We start from the raw sequence: 15813 nt of genomic DNA, 5'->3' as shown, positions 1-15813 counted from the left end.
GATTCTCAGAATTCTAAGGCATTTGTTCTGCTTAGATCTATGATATCAGCCAAGGCAAGAGCCAGATCACCAACAGTCCTATATGCCATTCATAGGTTTTTAGATTTAATCCTGTAGACAATAGTTTTAATCAGAGAAATTGTATAATCAGATTTCCATTTTTATTTTTTTATTTTATTTTTTTTTAATTTTTTTTAATGTTTATTTTACTTTTGAGACAGAGACAGAGCATGAACGGGGGAGGGTCAGAGAGAGAGGGAGACACAGAATCGGAAGCAGGCTACAGGCTCTGAGCCATCAGCCCAGAGCCCGACGCGAGGCTTGAACTCACAGACTGCGAGATCGTGACCTGGGCTGAAGTCGGATGCTCAACCGACTGAGCCACCCAGGCGCCCCCAGATTTCCATTTTTAAAAGATTGCTCAAGTAGCCGTGTGGTGAGCAGGTTGGAAGGGGGTAAGACTGGAAGCAGGGAAACCAGGTTGGAAGCTGTTGTAGTAATTCCACCTGAGAAATGATGATAGACCAAGAGAGTGGTTGTGAAGTTGTAGAAGAATGGAGATGAAATCCACCAAGCTTTAAAAAAAAATATCAAAGAGATTAAGAAAGTAGAGCCAACAACAACTTGGTGACTGACAAGATGGAGAAGGTAAGGAAAAAAAGGACTCCAAGATGATTTTGAGGCTTTCAGACCTAGGCAACTGGTTGGAAAATGATGTAAGTCTCTTGAGATAGGGAACACGGAAGGAAGGGGTGGGCAATATAATGCATTCTATTAGACATGTTGAACTGGCAACGCCTGTAGAATATACAAGTGGCAATAACCAGTGGACAATTTGATACACTGGATCTCATAACAGAAAGCTGAGCTAAAGATATAAATTTGAGTGTAATCAATTGATACAGGATAATTGAAGATACGTGGAAGACTGACAAAAGAGAATTGTGAAGTAACGAAAGAAGACAGAGGACAAAACCCTGAAAATCCACTTCACTTAAAGGTCAGGCAGAGGGAAAGGAGGTCATAATGAAAACTTACATGAGAGGTCCAGAGAAACAGCAAAATCCAAGAGATGGCATGATATCTTACAATCCAAGGAAGATGAAGCTTTGAGGATGAAATGTGTTTATCACATCTCACACTCCACTGAGAAGTCAAGTAAGCTAAACAGAGAAAAGAATCTGCCCATTGGGTTTGGACCCAGAGTAAAGCTGCAAGTTAAGGGACTACAGTGAGTCAAACATGAATGGGAACTATTGAAATGGAGTCAGTAAATGTAGAGAACTCTCAAGATGATGCATGCAAAGCCTTTCTCCATCTAGCCCTTGCCTTTATACCCCCATGTCCCACTATTTTCACCTGATGCTATAGTAAATTTCTTGCAGTTCTACAGACTTATATCACATAGCCTATCAAGCATAGGATTTGGAAAATGCCATTCCTTCTGCCTGGAATTCCTTCCTCCCACACTCTACTTCTGGCTTCTGATGAACTTTACCTTCAAGACCCAATTGAAGTGTTCCCTACTCTGTGCAGTCTTGATTAACACCCTCAGACCGAGTTTATTGGTTTTTCCATCTGTGCCTCATATTCATACTTCTACCCATTAGAGAAGGTGTCACTCTGATTTATAAACTGTCCCTATTTGGGGTCTATATTGTGACACAGATATTGTTCGATATCTCTTATATTTATAGGACCCCATACTTTCAACCACAAGGGATGAGCAACAATGAAAGCAACTCCATATGGAAAACAGAGCCCACTGGATTGGGAGTTCCTATAGGTCTTCTTCATAGTTCTAATGCCTAAGCAAGTTCCCAGCATAGTAGCTATGAGGTAAACGTTTGTGAAATGAATTAATAAAACATTAAGGTTGATCCAAGGTCAGAAATAACCTCAGCAGCCATAAGAAGAATGATTTGCTTGGGGGAGATATTAATGAGGAAATTTCTTAGCAAATTTTAATTCCATCCAAAGATCAAAACAATGGCATGGCTTTCTTCAGGGCTGATAATCAGTGCTGGTGTGTACCAGTCAAGCTCAACTGGTTGCTTGTTACCAGCAACAATTCTGCCTGTGCCAGGCCTGTTGGTTATGATTCTTGAGTCTCATTCCTAATTTTATGAGAAAGCCTGACTCCATAAGAGACTGTCAGGGACACACTTGCAGGATCTTAAAGACCTACTGCAATAGTATACCCCAAAATTTGTAAACAGGTGAAAGTGCATTAAAATGAGAGTCAAGAAAGACTTAGGAAGGAAATGTCTCCCCAAACACCATGAGCCAGAGATGAAAGGCATATATGATGGAGAGGCAAAACTTCCAACTTTGCTTCCAGGGTGGTGGAAAGGTTCTGGGCTGATTATATCCATAAGGACCTCAAATCTATTCCTAGACCTTCAAAATAATCTAGCCCAATCTCCATCCCCCCAAACAGATTTATTCTGTGTGCTGACTATGTGGAAGGCATGAGGGTGAGATTCACAATGGATAGAGTATGAAATGTAGACTTGGCCTTCAAAGAGCTCCCAGCCTGGCATGTCAAGCTGGGCTCTACTGTTCCCACCTTCCCTCAACTCCAATCTTTTATCTATCATGGCAAACCTTGGGAGCCAGGGCACTCTCTGGATAGCATGGGAGATGTTGCTATTTCTTGTCTGTATTGTGACAAGGATATTGAACTAGATGGTATCTTTGTCCTTAGAGGACCTCACTCTTTCAACCACTAGGAGTGGACAACAGAGAATGTAACTCTATATGGGGAAGAGAGTCCTGTTCACAGCAACAGAGCAACGAGGCCCAACCAACTGCCTCTTCTTCCCCAGACACACCCAGTTTGGTGAGTTCTCTCCCAGAAGTGGTACCTTTGAGCCAGAAATTAGCAATTGGATAGCAAAGTCTAAGATTTACTGAGTTCTTGCTATGTATCTAGCACTGGGCTAAACTCATATATTATCTTATTGTAAAAACTCAATCAAAAAAAAAAATTCAGCCCTTTGAGGCAAGTATGATGATTGCATTTACAGATGATGAGAAAGAGGCTCAGAAATGGTAACTTTCCTGAGGGCACACCGCTGTAGAATGGGGATTTGCAACCCAGTTGATTAAGCACTACAGTAGAGAGACTGTTGACAGCCCCTCATCTGTGAAATCACTGAGACCACTATTATTATACCTTCTATGCTACCCATACTGAGTTTGAATAATTCCTTTGTGGTGTTAAAAAATTCCCTTAGTCCCCCATTACATAATGAGGGGCAGAGGCAGAGTAAACTGGAAAGAGAAAACATTCATTATCCAGCCAGAAGGAATTTACCTATACTGTTCAAGCCCAGTCTTGGGACAGCTCTCTTACCCCTCAGTCAGGGTTCAGTGTTGCACCATTGGGGGTGGAGGGCACCGGCCACACTGTATTGTATATATAGCTAATCTTAGTGTTTGAGAATGGAGGTCTTGGGAGTACAACCTTTGGAATGTTAGTTCTGATTCTCAATTTCCTCATCTGGAAAATGGAGGTAAATTTAATTTAATGCTTTTGAAGTAAAGGATTAAATAAGGTAGAATGCTGAGCACACAATTGTCTTTCTTTTTTAAAATTATTTTTGAGAGAGAGAGTGCAAGCAGGGGAGGGGCAGAGAGAGGGGGACAGAGGATCTGAAGTAGGCTCCAGGCTATGAGCTGACAGCAGTGAGCCTGATGCGGGTTGAGACCCGCATCAGGCTCTTGAACTCACTAACTGTGAGATCATGACCTGAGCCAAACTCGGACACTCAACTGACCAAGCCACCCAGGCGCCCCCACAATTGTCTTTCAATACATACTAGTTCTTCCTTGCTGTTTAAAGACGGGACTGCACTGGGAATCAGAAGGCCTGGGTCCTGACCCCAGTTCTGCTACTGACTTGCCATGTGATATTGAACATATCATTCCTCCTTTCTAGATCTCTCTTTTTTCCCCTCAGCTGGACTAGAGGATCTGCAAGTCCCTTTCTTCTTAGATATACACTGATCCTGGGACTCTGTACTTCCAGGCAGTGACTTTATTAAACCTCTGCACTGTTAACCTGCTTTCTGAATTCACTCAACATTCTCTAGCCTTTGCTGTACTAATTAGTTTTTTACTAGTGTCATATTCCCACAAGTGGTTTGTACTTACTTCTATCTGGCAGATCCAGTTCTTGATTGTTTTATAACTCTGGTCTAGAATCCTCTATCAAAATACCTACAATATGAAGTGTGACTGCCCCCCCCCCAATGTTGGAGTTATGCTACACTGAAAATCTGGGTTCCTAAAGCCATTCATTATCTTATTGTCATTATTAACAAGTATACATCATGAACCTGGTTTGTGCCAAGCCTGAAACCACAAAATTGGGAAAATATATGGCCTGAAATTTCACCAAGAAATGCAACTGGGTGGGGGGCGCCTGGGTGGCTCAGTCGGTTGAGTGTCCAACTTCAGCTCAGGTCATGATCTCACGGTTTGTGAGTTTGAGCCCTGCGTCAGGCTCTGTGCTGACAGCTCAAAGCCTAAAGTCTGCTTCAGATTCTGTGTCTCCCTCTCTCTCTGCACCTCCCTTGCTCATGCTCTTTCTCTGTGTCTCAAAAATGAATAAATGTTAAAAAAAATTTTAAGAAATACAGCTAGGTAGGTACATCAGAAGTAAGGGGGCAATAATGTTCACCACTGTGGCTCTCTCTCAAAAATAATTAAATCTTAAAAAAAGAAAGACAACTGTGTGCTCAGAATTCTACCTTATTTAATCCCTTACTTCAAAAGCATTAAATTAAATTTACCCCCATTTTCCTGGTGAGGAAGAGAAATAGATTACAAATGAAATGTTTTATGTTCTTGAATAGGTTCTAATTTAGGCCTTGGTCAGGAACCACCTTTGTGAAAATTATCTAGTAGGTAAAGTTTGTCTTCAGACTCCTAGTCCAGCTTTCCAACCTGTCTATTAATGGAAAGAAAAATAACTCTGGAAAAAGAAGCTCTTTACATAATTTCTGCTAATATGTAAAAGATTAATAATATGTGAAAATTTCCCATATTCCTCCCCAACCAATGGTGTTTCTTTTTTTTTAAGTTTATTTATTTATTTTGAGACAGAGAAAGAGAGTGCGAGTAAGGGAGTGGCAGAGAGAAAGGGAGAAAGAATCCCAAGCAGTCTCTACGCTGTTGGCACAGAGCCTGATATGGGGCCTGAACCCATGAACTGTGAGCTCATTACCTGAGCTAACATCAAGAGTCAGACACTTAACTGACTGAGCCACCCTGGTGCCCTGGTGTTTCTTTTTTAGTGGGGGAGTCAAGAAAAGTTTATGCCAAAGGAATTAATCTCTAATGTTATAATTTCAATTTCAAGCATCAGTTGCAGTTAGGCAAAGGGGAGAGACCACTCTGAGTAGAAAAATGAAGGGACTTTGGTGCTCCTCAGATCAAAGCGACTAGCCATCTATTCCAGGTGTAAGACTGGCATTTTTATGTTATAATCCAGGTCATTCCTCCTAAGCACAATGCCTACCCATCTCCAGTTCTAAAAAGTTTGATTTTCAACACCACATTAAAAGGATCATACACCATGATCAAGGGACATTTATCCCTGGGATGCAGGGATGGTTCAAAATATATAAATCAATAAATGTGACACACTACATTAATGATAAAAATGAATGAATGATAAAAATCACATGATCATCTCAATAGATTCAGAAAAGTCATTTGACAAAATTCAAAATATTTTAATGATTAAAAACTCTCAACAAACTAGGTGTAGAAGGAATGTACTCAATATGATAAAGGCCATATATGACAAGCACACAGCTAACAACAGACACAATCGTAAAAAACTGAAAGCTTTCCCTCTAAGATCAGGAACAAGACAGTGATGCCTGTCTTCACCCCTCCTATCCAACATAGTACTGGAACTCCTAGCCAGAGAGGTCAGGCAAGAAAAAGAAATAAAAGGCATCCAAATTGGAAAAGAAGAATTAAAATTATGTTGGCTTCGAGACTGTCTGACCTTATACGTAGAAAACTTATAAAGACTTATAAAGACTACACACATACACACACACACACTAGAACTGATTAGCAAACTTAATAAAGTTGCAGGAAAAAAATCAACATACAAAAATCAGTTGTATTTCTATATACTAATGATGAAATCCAAAATGAAATTAAGAAAATCCCATTTACAAACCATCAAAAATAAAATACTTAGGAACAAATTTAACCAAGGAGGCAAAAGACTCATACACTGAAAGCCACAAAATGCCAATGAAAGAAAATAAGAAGACACAAATAAATGGAAAGACATCCCCAGCTCATGGATTTAAAGACTTAATATTGTCAAAATGTCCATCATGCTACCCGAAGAAATCTGTAGATTTGGTATTATCCTCATCAAAATCCCAATGGCATTTTTTTACAGAAATAGAAAAAAATACCTGAAATTCATATGGAACCACAGAAGACCCTGAATAGACAAACGTCCCTGAGGAAGAAGGACAAGCTGGAGGTATCATACTTTCTGATATCAAAGTATATCACAAAGCTACAGTAATCAAAAACACTCTGGTACTGGCATTAGAGCAGACATATAAACCAATGGAACAGAATAAAGGACATAGAAATAAACACACACACCTACAGTCAACTGATCTTCAACAAGGGAGCCAAGAATACACAGTGGGGAAAAGACAGTCTCATCAAAAAATGGTGTTGGGAAAACTGGACATCCACAAGAAAAAGGATGAAATTGGACCTTTATCTTACACTATAGACAAAAATTAACTCAAAATGGATCAAAGATCTAAATGGGTAAGAGCTAAGACTAAAATTCCTAGAAGACAATAGGGAAAAATCTTCTTGGCATTAGTCTTGGCAATGATTTCTTGGATACAACACCAAAAAATGTAATCAACAAGGCAAAAATAAACAAATGGGACTACATCAAACTAAAAAGCTCTGCAAGGCAAAAGAAACAATCAACAGAGTGAAAAGACACCCTGCAGAATGGGAGAAAATATTTCCAAGCCCTATATGAGGTAAGGGGTTAATATTCAAAATATATATGAAACTTCTACAACTCGGGCACCTGGGTGTCTCAGTCAGTTGAACATCCGACTTTGGCTCAGGACATGATCTCGTGGTTGGTGGGTTTGAGCCCCACGTTGAGCTCTTTGCTGACAGCTCAGAGCCTGGAGCCTGCTACAGATTCTTTGTCTCCCTCTCTATCTCTGTTCCTCCCCTGCTCATGCTCTGTCTCCTCTCAAAAATAAACATTAAAAAAAATAAACATTAAGAAAAAGAAATTTCTACAACTCCATAGCAATAAAAAAAATAACCCAATTAAAAAATTGGCAAAGGACTTGAATAGATGTTTCTCTGGGGAAGACATACAAATGGCCAGTAAGTATAAGAAAAAGTGCTCAACATCAGTAATTGTCAGGGAAACGCAACTCAAAACCACAGTGGGATAGCACCTCACACCTCTTAGGATGGCTATTATCAAAAAACAAAAAGAAATCAAGTGTTGGCAAGGATGTAGAGAAACCAGAAACTTTTGCACACTGTTGGTGGGAATGTAAAATGATACAGTAGTTGTGGAAAATAGTGTGGATATTCCTCTAAGTATTCAAAGTAGAATTACCATATAATCCAGTAATCCAACTTCTGGGTATATATCCAAAAGAACTGGAATCAGCATCTCAAAGAGATGTGTGCACATTTATGTGTTTTTGTTGAAGTTTTTATTTTAATTCCAGTTAGTTAACATACAGCTTTTGTGTTAGTTTCAGGTGTACAATTTAGTGATTCAACACTTCCATACACCACCCTGTGCTCATCATGACAAGTGCCCTCCTTAATCCCCATCACCTACTTCACCCTCCACCCCCTCCCCTGGTAACCATCAGTTTGTTCTCTCTCTCTCTCTCTCTCTCTCTCTGTCTCTCTGTCTCTCATTTTTCCTTTTGCTTGTGTGCACGTTTATGTTTATTGCAGCACTATTCACAATAGCCAAGATAAGAAAACAACCCAAACATACACCGATGGATGAATGGATAAAGAAAATATGGTACATACATCAAATAGAATAGTATTAAGCCTCAAAAAGAAGGAAACCCTGCCATAGACAACAACATGGATGAACCTGGAGGACATTATGCAAAGTGAAATAAGCCAGTCACAGAAGGACAAATACTGCACCATTCCACTTAAACGAGATATCTAAAATAGCCAAACTCATAGAAGCAGAGAGAATAGTGGTTGCCAAGGGCTATGGGGAGGAAATGGGAAGTTTTTCAATGGGTTTCAGTCAAGCAAGTTTCAGTCAAGCAAGATGACTAGATTCTAGAGATCTGCTGTACAGCATAGGGCAGATAGTTAACAATGCTGTATTGTGCACTCAAACATTTGTTGAGGGTAGACATCATGTTGAGTCTTCCTACCACAATAAAAAATAAATAAATAAAAATTGTGCTGTTTAAAATAACATTTTCCAAGTTAACACATTTATAACATGGGTTTTTCCTCAAGTCACATACTTTCTAACACATGACTTTTTGTTCTCGGTTTGCTGACAGTTTGTCCCTCCATTTTTTTCTGGGCTCTATTTCATGCATTGGGTGGTATTTCCAATTCTGGTAGGACTCCCTGTAGAACCAGAAAGTTCTAAATCGCTCTAGGATTTAGTCATGTTCCTGATCCCAAGATTTTGCAGAAGGAAACTTATTGTTTAAAAAAAAAAAAAAAAAGGAAACAGAGAAGAAAGGAAGACAGAGAAAGAAGACAGAGAAAAAAGGAAGAATGGAAGGAAGGGAGGGTACGAGGAAGGAAGGGAGGAAGGAAGGGAGGAGGGAGAGAGATGCCCTGTGCATTCACCTGCTGATTTGAACTTAAAGACAAAATTATAAAGCTCTTTGTAAAAGACACTGTTTTCAAAACCAGCAGGCTGAAGCCTCCCCTGGGGCTAATGGGAAATGTGGACTTAAGTAAAAGCTTGGAGGTACGAAAATTTGGAGATAGCATACTACTGACCCTCAGCTCTTCTGGGGCTGTTGCCTAGGCAACGCAGATTCAACACCTGCATGGAATCAGGCTTCCATGGAAAGTAGCTAGAGCATAGGGATACATCATTTCATTTCAGGTGGCTTTCAAAATCTGGTGGGAAAGCTGATTTCACAAAGCTGTTCTTTAAACATATACAAAGAAAGACTATGAAAAATAGCTCTGAGGAAAATGGTTCCTCAGCCTAGCTTGTCAAGCCGAGGACTTCTATGGATGATTGATCTTTACCGTGACAGCCTGAATCAGGTTAACAGCTCGTGTAAGATAACATCAGGAAGAAATAAAAAAGAATCATGAGTGAATCTAAATGAAACCTTGAGTGAGAAACTTTGAGCCCAAATCTTGATTTAAAGTGGTGAAAGTTCTTCCCCCCTTTCTTTCCTTCTTTCTTTTTCTCTTTTATTCTTTCTTTTGCTTCATTTATTTTTATAACATATTGCAGTAAAACTGATATATCTCAGTCAAAAGTCTGAGCTCCCACATGGGCTGTGTTTCTTCCCCATTACGATTTTTCTAATAAACAAGAGCTGTCAACTACTCACCATGTAAGTCACCGCTCAAATGTCTTCAATTTCCCTTCTGCGCATGCAAATCTCTGGCATGGCTACCCAGTGTGTTCATTTAAGTGCATCCTCTGTTCGCTCATAATCCTGCCAAGGACTCCAGGCTGTTGATAAATTCCATTAATGGGGTAAATAATTGAGAGGGATAGTAAACCTTCTTGTAAATCACTCTTCAGCATCCCCAGACCAAGACCGGGATTAGGATTTAGACAGACACTTCTAATCCTTTAAATTGATCCCACCTGTAGCAGAGTTAGTGCTGACCTAAATCCATTGACCCAGAGATTAACAAACAATTAGAGCCCTCTAGATAAACTCATTCTCCACAGACTACTGCCTTTTCTGCCTTTCAAAATGAGATTTATGTACCCTCAGATTTGCCTCTGTTTTCTTCCTTTTTCCTTTCTGTGGAATAGCCACACGTCGCCCCTTCTCCAGGACAGCTTAAATGCCAGAACATTCATCAGCTGTAATTTCAGCCCAGGATATGATCCAGGCAGGCTCCCTGAAAAATTCAAAGTAGGTGAAGTTTGTCTCCTTCTAGTTCCTTCAAATGTCTTCACTGCCTTTCCTTCCAATTTACCCCATACCTCGGCGAACTTCCCATACTTTAGATCTATCCTTTCTTCCTGAGCATTCCTTCTGTTGAGGGTACCATTCATTCAGGGCCCTGTTCTAGATTCCTAAGGCAAGAGCTGAGGGATTGGTAGCTGAAAACTACTTGTATTAAATTAGGGCTGCTATATGGCAGACACCTTATTTTTTTAATGTTTATTTATTTATTTTGAGAGAGAGAGAAAGAGAGAGAGCAGGGGTGGGGCAGAGAGAGTGGGAGAGAGAGAGAATCCCAAGCAGGCTCTGCGCTGTCACTGCAGAGCCCGATGTGGGATTCAAACTCACAAGCCATGAGATCATGACCTGAGTTGAAATCAAGAGTCCGATGCTTAACCAACTGAGTCACACAGGCATCCTGCAAACATTAAAAAAATAAAAGTAATAGCTTAATTGAGATGTAATTCACATCCCACAAAATTTACTCTTTTAAAGTATACCATTCAGTGTTGTAAAATATATTCACAAGGCTGTACAACTGTCACCAACTATCCAGTTCCAGAACATTTTTATTACCCCCACAAAGAAATCCTGTAACCATTCTCCCCTCCCCACAGCTACTTGGCATCCACTGATCTAATTTTTGTCTCTATAAATTTGTCTATTATGGGCATTTTATATAAATGTAAACACAATATATGTGGTCATTTATCACTGGTTTCTTTCACTTAGCATGTTTTTTTAACGTTTATTCATTTTTGAGAGACAGAGACAGAGTGAGAATTGGGGAGGGGCTGAGAGAGAGACACACAGAATCCAAAGCAGGCTCCAGGCTCTGAGCTGTCAGCACAGAGCCTGACTGGGGCTCAAACCCACGGACCACGAGATCATGACCTGAGCCGAAGTCGGATGCTTAACCGGCTGAGCCACCCAGGCACCCCTCACTTATAGCATGTTTTCAAGGGTCATGTGTGTTGCAGCACGTGTCAGTACACCATTCCTTTTTATGGCTGAATAATATTCCATTTTATGGGATACACCACTTTTTTTAATTTGTTTCTCAATGGATGGACATCTGGGTGGTTTCCACTTTTCGTCTATTATGGATAATGCTTCTGTGAACATTGTGTATACATTTTTGTGCAGGCATATGTTTTCAATTCTCCTAGGTATCTGCCTAAAACGGGAATTGCTAGGTTATATGATAACTCTGTTGAACTTTTTGATGAACTACCAAACTGTTTGCTAAAGAGGCTGTACCATCCTACACTCCCACTAGCAATATAGGTGAGGGTTCTTCGTTCTCCACGTCCTTGCCAACATTCACTGTTTCTTTTCTTTACTTTTTAGTATGGTCGGCATTTTTACATGTACACCACCTCATTTTCTGTTCACAACAACCATGAAGATAGATATAATTTTCCCCACTTTGTAAATGAGGATACCAAGACCCAGATAAATAAGGCAATGATATTTATTGAGTGCTGATGATGTGACAGGCATTCTTAGAAGCCCTATCTCCTTTAATCTGCACAATGATCCCATGAGGTGGATGCTATGTGAATTCCAGATGTGCAGAGAGGTTAAAGTAACTTACCTAAAGTCACATAGCCACCAATCAGTGGAGCCAGTATTTAAGCTCAGACAGTCTGATTCGGGGTCCATGGTGCAGTCATAATTCAAACCCAAGGCCATTTGGCTCCAACGAAGCCCATGCTTATCCTTGCTACATTCCACTAATGCAGCTCTTATACTAATTCTCCAAGGCTGCTTGCTCTTTAGCAAGGGCTCCAGGAAAACAAGGTGACCACCCAAAGTAAATAATCCCTAATTGTAGAATTTGGGGTGACCTGATCAAAAATGTTCATGGAAGTGAGGGGCCGTCTAGCCTTCTTCATCTATCAGTGCCATGAATAGCCCCCAGAAGACACTCCACAGGAGAGTTCTGATGGGGATCCAGATGTTCAAGGAACCATCATTCAAGGAATGCTCCCAAATCCTGAACAGACATGAAATTCCAAATTTACAGGGAGAAGTAGCTGTGAATTCGCACATAAAAAATTTCTGAAGTGATTTTTGTAAAATTAAGAGTTCCATCAACACTTGTGTCTCTCTGTAAATATTAATAGCTAACACCTATTGAGCGTTCACTATGTGCTAGGCAATGCTCTATGCACTCTACATATACTAAATAATTGAATCATTACAATAGTCCCGTAGGGTTCGTATTATTATCATTCATGTTTTATAGATGAGGAAACTGAAACACAGAGAGTTCAAGTAACTTTCCAAGGACACACAGCTAGTATGTGGTGGAGCCAGATTGTGAAAAAAAAAATAAGTGGTTTAGATTTAGAGTCAAGGCCCTTAACCACTGCCTCATAAAAGAAATCACAGGGTGGGCCCATTGGGTTTAGCTATAGGCTCAAAAATACCCATTGGATCTCTAGACTTCAGTGACAGTATAATTAATGACAATTTTAGAACAACTGCTTGGGTTCCTTGTGAGTCTAAAAATATGCAATAACTCCAAATGCATGAGTACAATCAGGGATCATTCCTACAGAACTTTTAAAACCACTGTGTCAGAAACCTCAGGTCTGGTTACATACTGCCCCATGGGGGGTCTTGTTGACCTAAAGCACCAGAATGTTAATAGGATCCTACTGGATTTTATGGAAACATATCCGTTCCTGTTCTACATTCCCAATATTGAAGCCTAACAATTTACAGAATTCAGTTATCTCTGAATGATCTTCCTAAGAAGCCATGGAATGAAAGCATCCAAATGACACACTCTCTTGCCCCACAAGACTAATTGTGAAATCAGACACATCTCTCTAGTTTCCCTCTTAACTTTAGTTGCAGAGACAAAAACATAGTCCCTTCACATTTAATGGGTTTTTTTTTTTTTTACTGCTAAACACTACAGGGAACCCCCAATTATATACATCATGGGAAAGTGGCTTTCTGGGGCATTAGCCTGGGATCTATGTATTCCTTTTGAGACTGAGACACAAATTGAATAGCTCTGCAGGGCTGGGGCATGGACTATAAAAAAAATAGGTCCAGAATGATGTATTCCTAGTTAATCATCCAGAACAAGGCTTGGACAAGTAGCTCCTTGCAGTCAGGAAGTCATGTGAGAACCTGGGGAGCAAGGGAGGTGGGGGAAGACGAATGACAGTAGGAGAAGGAAAACTACAAGAAAGGATGTTAGACAAATGTCCACACTTTGCCACAAGGGCTTCCGTGTCACGTATAACCCCCCTGGGGATAAGGAGGGAAACAAAAGCTGTGAGGTCTACATGCGAATCATGGTGTACCAGCATGAAAGGCACCCTCTCATGTCAATCGTCACAAAAAACTATGATGCATGTAATAGTATTTTCCTCATTTTAGATAAATGAGGCTTAGGCAGAGTCGGTAACCTGCCCAGGCCAGATTCAAAGTCGGATCTGCATGATTCCAGTGAAGGCTCTGAACTGCAATCCTCAACCTCTCTTTAAAATGTTGCATATAAACCCTACCCCACTGAAAGTTCTTTGGTGAATTCAACAGTAATAACAAATTTTTCTCTCTGCTTATGGCGCTCAACAAAATACGTATATATTGGTTCTTAAAAGAAAGATAGTTGGGGATAGGAAGCAATATAATAATTGCCAATTACTTCCTCTCAAGTGGAGCTATCAGTATATTTTTTTTCATTTATTTCTCATAACACCCCTAAACGGTGAGGACGATTCTTACTCTCACTTTAGGTGTGGAGAAAAAGATAACATCCAGAGAGGTTATAGAACTTGGGCAAGTTCACACAGCTAGTAAATGGTGGAGTCAGGGATCAAATTTAGGCAGCATGGTGCCAGGGCTCAGAGCTTCATAACTTCGTTATATTATTGCTTCAGAGTGCAAAGAAGCTATTTGAGAGTATTTCGTTTATCGATCGATCTATTTATCTATAGATTTATTATGGCAGTTTTGAGGGGAGAGGTGGAACCTTGACCCAACTTTCTGCCACATTCAGCCCAGAAAACTTGACCAGAACAAAGCCCAGTGCTGCCCTCTAGTAGTCACTTCCAGAATTGAAATTACATTAATTTAACGACTACTTCTGTAATGATCCCTTGTAGCCACGGGATGTCACTATTATACAAGCATTCGCAAACCCCAATTTTTAAAAAGTTAATGTTACACGACTTTTGTAAAAATATTTTTAGAAAATGCCAAACAGTAAAAGTCAGAAAAAATATTTTATTTTCAACGAATACTGTGTTATTTCTAACATTGTAATTAAGCCATGCCAACAATTTTGTAAGCTTTTTTTGTTTTGTTTTGTTTTCGTTTCTGTTTTTTCTTTGATGCTATAACATATGTCTGTCAGGGCTCGGGGCTCAATCCTAAGGGCTCAGGATTTGGAGTCAAAACCACTTGCCTACAAACAAACTCCAGCTCCACCCTTCCCAGACATGTGACCTTGGGCCAGTTGCTTAAGTTTGCTGACACCTAAGTTTCTTCTTATATAAAAAAAAAATTCTAATAAGCAGAACTAACCCTGTCCTGTTGTAGGGATTAAAGAAGATGGTGCAGGGCACCTTGATGGCTTAGTAGGTAAAGCATGTGACTCTCAATCTTGGGTTTGCAAGTATGAGCGCTCACAATGGGTGCAGAGATTACTTTAAAAAAATAAAGAAGATAGTGCATATTAACAGTCTGGCACAGGGGTACCAGGGTGGCTCAGTTGGGGTTAAATGTCTGACTTTAGCTCAGGTCATGATCTCACTGCTTGTGAGTTCGAGCCCCACGTCAGACTCTGCACTGACAGTATGGAGTCTGCTTAGAATTCTCTCTCTCCCTCTCTGGCACATAGTAGGTGCTCAAAACATATGCAAGATATTTTAAGACCATGCTAAACCCTAAGCACCCTTGCTTTTGGAGATGTTACCCTGCATCTTACCATATATACTTTAACGTGTACCCATATCCTACATTAAATACATCTTTTGCTAACAATTTGAAGTAAATTTTAAATTTTGTTTTTGACAGTGTAGAAGTTCCTCAAAAAATTAAAAATAGGCCTACCCTGAGATCCAGCAATTGCACTACTAGGTACTCACCCAAAGGATCTAAAAAGATTGATTCAAAGGGACACATGCACCCTGGTGTTTATAGCAGCATTATGAACAATAGCCACATTATTGAAAGAGCCCAAATTTCTATCGACTGATGAATGGATAAAGAATATGTAGTTTTTCGGACAGCAACATGCAGAAGGTTGAAACTAGACCACTTTCTCACACTATTCACAAACATAAACTCAAAATGGATAAAGGACCTGAATGTGAGACAGGAAACCATCAAAACCCTAGAGGAGAAAGCAGGAAAAGACCTCTCTGACCTCAGCCGTAGCAATCTCTTACTCGACACATCCCCAAACGCAAGGGAATTAAAAGCAAAAATGAATTACTGGGACCTTATGAAGATAAAAAGCTTCTGCACAGCAAAGGAAACAACCAACAAAACTAAAAGGCAACCAACGGAATGGGAAAAGATATTTGCAAATGACATATCAGACAAAGGGCTAGTATCCAAAATCTATAAAGAGCTCACCAAACTCCACACCCGA

General features: G+C 40.0%; 1 protein-coding gene across 3 annotated transcripts in view; it reads right to left on the bottom strand.

Annotated features, from left to right (window-relative positions):
• The window catches only part of GUCY2F (guanylate cyclase 2F, retinal), a 115659-nt gene extending 105829 nt beyond the window's left edge, over nt 1-9830 (bottom strand). For all 3 annotated transcript variants that reach the window (XM_019426828.2, XM_053891270.1, XM_019426829.2), the window contains exon 1: nt 9618-9830. The gene's annotated coding sequence lies outside the window, so the exon portion shown is untranslated. The remainder of the gene's footprint in view (nt 1-9617) is intronic.
• Between the last annotated feature and the right edge of the window lie 5983 nt (nt 9831-15813).

This window comes from Panthera pardus, unplaced genomic scaffold (assembly GCF_024362965.1).
Source record: "Panthera pardus isolate Hobbes unplaced genomic scaffold, ASM2436296v1 HiC_scaffold_27, whole genome shotgun sequence".
Classification (NCBI taxonomy): domain Eukaryota; kingdom Metazoa; phylum Chordata; class Mammalia; order Carnivora; family Felidae; genus Panthera; species Panthera pardus.
The sequence above is the reverse complement of the archived record's forward strand: the minus strand, read 5'-3'. Positions and strand labels throughout refer to the sequence as shown.